Source organism: Galeopterus variegatus, unplaced genomic scaffold (assembly GCF_000696425.1).
Source record: "Galeopterus variegatus unplaced genomic scaffold, G_variegatus-3.0.2 Scaffold834, whole genome shotgun sequence".
Classification (NCBI taxonomy): Eukaryota; Metazoa; Chordata; class Mammalia; order Dermoptera; family Cynocephalidae; genus Galeopterus; species Galeopterus variegatus.
In genome coordinates, this window is record NW_007726945.1 from 133,705 (window position 1) to 140,189 (window position 6,485).

Here is a 6,485-nt window from a genome sequence, read left to right on the forward strand (position 1 = left end):
GGGGGGGGGCGGCAGGGGGGAGGGGGGACTCCCGACCCGCGGATAGCTGGGCGCGCTGCGGGCCGCAAGTTGCTAGGAAACCTCCCCACGCTACCGAGCGCCTAGCCCGGCGGCCCGCAGGCGCTGCGGCCCCCGGGAGGCAGTAGCAGCAACAGCTCGGGGCAGCGTGGGCGGGACATTGGTGAGGCATGAAGTCACCGCGGCCCACACTCGCTCTCTGTTTTGCTCACTCCGGCTCTTTTTCTCCCTCCACTCCCCGGCTCTGATAGTTGCCATTCCTTGGTTCACAAGAACTTTTGATGCGTAGCCGCGCAACAGGAATCGCACGCCGCGTCTCCCTCTCCCGCCTCCCCCGAATCCTTGCTCCCCAGCGCTCGCCTAGCGGGTGTGGTGGGAGACTCGCTCAGCACGAGTGGCAGCTGCGAGCAAACCCTAATCTCTCGCCCCCGGACTGCGCGCTCCTTTGTTCGGAGATACGTACTCACGGCCCCGCAGCTGCTGCGTACAAAGTGGAGTTCAGGGGCCTCCCCGCCTCCAGCACCCTCTGCTCCGGTGGTGCGCATTGCCCACTTGCTTGCAGAGTTAGGAGCTCGCCCTCTGCCCCACCCCAAGGCTGTCCCGGGTCTCCCCAGTCCTTGGCGAGTTGGACGAGTCCGCAGGAGCTGTTCCAGGAGCTACTGGACGAGATTTCTCGCCACTCCTTTTCCACTCAGAGCCCAAGCCCTGGGTTGGATAGCCCTACTTTTTCCCAGGGTCTGTGGTGGCTCTAGGATTTGGCTAGTTACAGTGGGTCTTTTGACCTTAAGCGTCACCTTTCCAGTAAACGGAACAAAGAAGTTACAGAAGCCAGCGAAGGAGGGAGAGAGAAGATAAGGAGAGGTGGGAGGGCATTTCTGCCTGCTTGAAGCTCAGATATTTAGATGCAAGCGGGAGCCGGTGCTCTGCTGGGCAGTTGTGCCGAAATCAGCGCGCCTCCTCGGGTCCTGTGACTAGCACGCTAAGCCGAGGGAGGAAACCCAGTCCCCTTGGAATGGAAATAAGGCACTGTTTCCAGTTGGAGACGCAGGGTGATGGTTCTCTTTTTCCTCTAGGGGCAGGAGTGGTTCCCCATCGTGAAATCTGACCTCTAATTTTTCCATTAGCAGCTCTTGCAGGCATCAGATCAGTCCAGCCAGGTCAAGGTGAAATATGCGGGAGTTTCCCTTCTTCTTGTTTGATGAATAGTTTCCGTCTCCTTACTTGGAGTGAAAAAAAAAAAAAAAAAAAAAAAAAAAAAAAAAAAAAAAGTAAAAGCGAAGGTTTCTCTCTTTTTTTCTTTCTGTTTTCTAATTGGTAACTGAGCGAATGGAAAGTACCTGGTTAATAAACCACAACATCGAAAACTCCCCCTTTTCAGGTGTGTACTGCACATTGGGATGCACAGAATTAGCTAAGCACACCAGAAATCCAGTGGGAAATTTAAAAGTGCCCTGGATCTACAAAGTATGGTCTTTTGAGAGACCAAAGGCACGATCCAAACCTTACCAACTGATAATTGTAAACACAGTTCTACAGGCACTGTATTCTAAATACATAAATAGAATTAAACCCAGTTCAGCTTCATTTTTAAAAGTGTTCTTTCCGTAGTGCCAAGCTTGAATAACTATGGTTTTGTTTTTGGTTATCTTAAAGGAAAACCTGAAAAGTAGTTGGGATAGGGGTGAGGATCTGAACACAAAAATAACATATTCGAAATCTGATTAGTGACTGATTCTTCAATTGGGCAGCATATGTATATATGTATTTTGAGCCAGTGCAGTGCTGCAATGAAGAAAAAGATTAAATATCCATTTCCCATAAGGATGTGTGTAAGTGACTATCACATCAGAGTTTCATAACATATTTTTAAATCTAACTCTTGGTGCTGGATTGTAAATGGCAGTTACAGTATTAAACAAAATATGAATTTATGCAAATAAGAATGCATGGAACTGTGAAATTGATGAGATACGCGCTATTTTTATAGCTTTATGTTGGTAAGTGTTGATATATTCTATATACTAAGCCAAAACAACTGTGTAGCAAGAGGAATAAAATGAAGCCCATAACTCTGTGCCAGGACATTTTGAAGCCCTTTAGAAAGAAAGCCCATGCAAATAATGTATTTGTCAGGACACCAGTTTTATGGAGTTGTTGAAGAATAAACACAGCACTATTTAACACCACTTCCCGATTGTAAAGAGGTTGTAACTCTGGTTATCAAAATAAAATAAGACAGAATATCTGAGATGTGAGACTGTGATCCCCACAAGTTATTCACAAACAAGTTATCTGTATATTTTGGGCTATAAAGATAAAAGTAAATTCTCCTGAAACCCTGCAAATCACCTGTAGGGTTTTCTCACAGTACATGTAACTAGTGGCCCAGAAACCAAAAGTGTGCTTGTTTTCAATATATGTCACTGCTTACCATAAGTCATCCCTTTTCCTGTAAGAAAATGTACAGCATATTGTGAAAAATGCAGAATTTTTATCTTCATATTACCTGAAGAATTCAGAGAAAAATATGTTTCAGAAGATGATGACTTGATGAATTCCAGGTTTTTAAAAATTATGTTCTGCTATCTTGCTTTGAAATTTCTGACAGCCTAATTTTTCATCATTTGTGGTTATGAGAGCAAATGAAAATCACAGATAGTCTAAAAATAACATTTTAGCTAGCTCTTCATTCCAGCCTTCCTTTTATCACATTCATTAGTTATTAATAAGTCATAAGATTGGATGATTTAAGTTTCTTCCCTACTCCTTTAACCTTGATTTCTCACAATTCAGTTTATGGTGACAGTGAATAAGCTACAGGTGGGTAGCAGGAGTGAGAGACATCTGACCGTCTGCCCCTTTTATTGAATATTCAGACTTTAAACATGGGAGTAAAGGTATCCTTTTGACATGAGCGCTATTTATAATAGCCAAGAATTGGAACCAGCCTAAATGCCCATCACTGGATGAGTGGAAAAGGAAAATGTGGTATATCTGCACAATGGAATACTATTCTGCTATAAAAAAAAAAGTGAAATACTACCATTCGGATGGACTTAGAGACAATTATATTAAGTGAAATAAGCCAGACACAGAAAGAGAAAATTCAGCATGTTCTGGGCTGGCCCGGTGGCGCACTGGAGAGTGCGCCGCTTGGGAGCGCGGCGGCGCTCCCGCTGAGGGTTCAGATCCCATGTGGAGACCGGTTCCCGCTCACTGGCTGAGCGTGGTGCGGGTGCAACAGCGAGGGTTGCGATCCCGTTACTGGTCAGTAAAAAAAGACAAAAAGGAAAAAAAAAAATTCCGCATGTTCTCACTTCTTTGTGGGAGCTAATAAAAATAAATAAGTTTATAAACAAATAAATGGGGGGGGGTGAAGAAGACACAACAAACACAACAATTCCTTGAACTTGTTAAGACAAGTGAATAGATATGATGTTGATGGGTGGGGAAAGGAGGAATTGGTAAAGGGACATGAAATTCAACTACATTGTATGTTGATAAATTAAAAGAAAAAAAATATTCAGACTTTAACTAGATTTTCCCCAAATTGTTGACCTCATAGTTGCAGCTAAAGCCATATTCACATTTTAATATTATGCTCTTCTGAAGTTGGGATCAGAGCTATTCAGTAGGGTTTGTGGATGTTCACAAGTTGTCTGCAAGCTTGCATCATCTATAGCTTGCAGATGATAAATGGTCCTAGCTAGTGGGATTTGTTTTTATGACTATGACTTCTAGTTTCTTCCAATGATAAAAAACATAAGATAGTGTTTCTATCACTGTGGACTGAAGACTCTCTACAACCTAATCACCTGTAGAGTAATTCTGAGCTCTAATTCCTGTATTTATTCCAGGAGATTCTAAATTACTGCATCTAGTGTAGTGCCCAGCAGCCTGCATCATAACAAGCTCCTCACATGGTTCTTATATGCTCTGAATTTAAGAGCTTCTTACTGAGAATTATATTAAGTGTAACGAATCAGGCACAGAAAGAGAAATACCACATGTTCTCACTTACTGGTGGGAGCTAAAAATTAATAAATAAATTCACACACACACACACACACAAAAAAAAAAAACAAAAACAAAAACGGGGGGGGGGAAGAAGATATAACAACTACAATTACTTGAAGTTGATAGGACAAGCAAACAGAAAGGACATTGTTGGGTGGGAGGGAGGAAAGGTAGGAGGGAGGGAGGTTTTGGTAAGGGGCAACAATAATCAACCACAATGTATATCGACAAAATAAAATTAAAAAAAATAAATAAATAAAAAATAAAAATAAAAAAATAAATTAAAAAAATAAGAGCTTCTTACTATAATGGGTTAATAGAGACTCCTCAAAATCCTCATAGTGTTTTTTGATGAAGTCCAGTGTTAGGTGCAAATTCAACAAAGAATGAACTGCTGGAGCCAGGGTATCTTGTTGAGATAGTGTATGGATGATTAAGTCTATGAGATGTCAATGTTTTCTGAAACAAGATTTCCATGATTAAACTTGAGAAATGCTGGGTTAAATTTAAATTAAATGCTTTACTGGAGGAATTTCCAGAAACTCAAATAGGCCAACTTGCAATTGGATTCTCTAAAGGAAGAACGCTTTATTGAGGGAATATCTCACAAACTAATTTGCCAGGAAGCACACTACTGAGCTAGTCCCATTTTACAAATGTGGAAACTGAGACCCAGATTGGCCAAGAGACTTACCTCACTTATTCAAGGGAATTACTGAGTACAGAGCTCTGATTCTTCTTAACTACCTCATCTCAGTGATGACTTTTGGTTACAAGTAATAGAGTCAGATAGTTGCTGTCATAAGTAATAAAGGAAATTATTGGAAGGAAATTGGGAGCTCACAGAATCAGCAGGGGGCTGGAAAACCAGGATTAAGTTAGGCCAGAAAACAAGGGAGGCTACCAGCGGTAGCAGTAAGTGTCTAACTGACATGAATGAGTTCTAATCATCCTTTTACTCCAGACCACTTGCTCGAGATTCAGAATCCTGGCTGGGAATGCTTAATTTTCAGAACTTTAGTCACATGTCAGTAGCATGGCTTTCTGGGAGAGGAGAAATGGGAGGAGGAGCTCTTTTCTTTGGCTTCCTTAGTGGAAAATATGGGTACTTTTGAATGAAACCTTTTATCTGTGCATAATCTAATCCTAGCTTTCTGTTATCCTTTTACAGCATGCACCAAAGTAATGCTTGTTTAGCCTTTAACTTATCATCAAAATTATCACAGAAAAGTGATGTTTGAGTTAATTTCTTAGCTTTGTGAAATTCTTTGTTGGCCCATGTCTGTAGCAGACACTATCAGTGACCTTCCCATTCTTGTTCCAGCCCACCACTTCATTGCACACAGCTGGAAGGGCTGTGGAATGCACATTCCTGTACATGTCTCAACTGTGCACTGACCAGATGGAAAGTGAGGAGCTCCTTTGCTCCCTTGCTCCTTCTATGGCATCACCTTGGGCCTTATGTTCTACACTGTTTTGGGACCAATTTTTTTTCCCCAATGTATCATGGATCGATACTTTAAAAAATAAAGTGAATTACTAGAAAAATGGCATATTACTATAAAAGTTTCTAAATGCGTTTAATTTTTATACATTCTCCATCCTGGACCAATCTCAAAGAGGAGAATGACTGATATTGTCACACCACATCTCATTCTGAGTAATGTTGAGCATCATTTCCCCAAATTCAAGTTGCTGTTGCCTATGGTGATAACTGGACTCAAACATCTCCTTCAATGGCTTCCTTTCTCTCCCTCATTTCCACGCTGCCCTCCAATATTTTCTTCAAGGTCTTTTTCTAGAGGAACCTCAACTAAGACAAGTAATAAATGTGATTGGGACTAACCTCTGGTGTTTTATATGTGTGAATTTTAATTTTATTCTTATTTAGCTGTAAGGAACCACAGAATAAAAAACATAAGGGCTTTAGAGTTTGAAAAAAACTAAATTTGAATCTGCTACTTAGTAGCTGAGAATCATGGTAAGTTATTTAATTTCACAAAGCCTCAATTTATTCATTTGTGTAATGATGGTGTTAAAATAACTACCAAAATTGCAAATTAAAATGAGATACCATTACACTCTGATTAGAATGGCCAAAATCCAGAGCACTGACAGCATCAAAGGCTGGTGAAGATGTGGAGCAACAGGAACCACCATTTACTGCCTGGGGTATGCAAAATGGTGCAGCCACATTGGAGGACAGTTTGACAGTTTCTTACAAAACTAAATGATCTAGCAATCATGCTCCTTGGTATTTGCCTAAAGAAGTTGAAAACTATGTCCACATAAAAATCTGCACATCAATGTTATAACAGCTGTATTTATAATTGCCCATAGGTGGAAGCAACCAAGATGTCCTTCAGTAGGTAAATGAATAAATAAACCATGGTTCATCCAGACAATGTAATATTATTCAGTGTTATTCACAATACCCAAGATTTGGAACA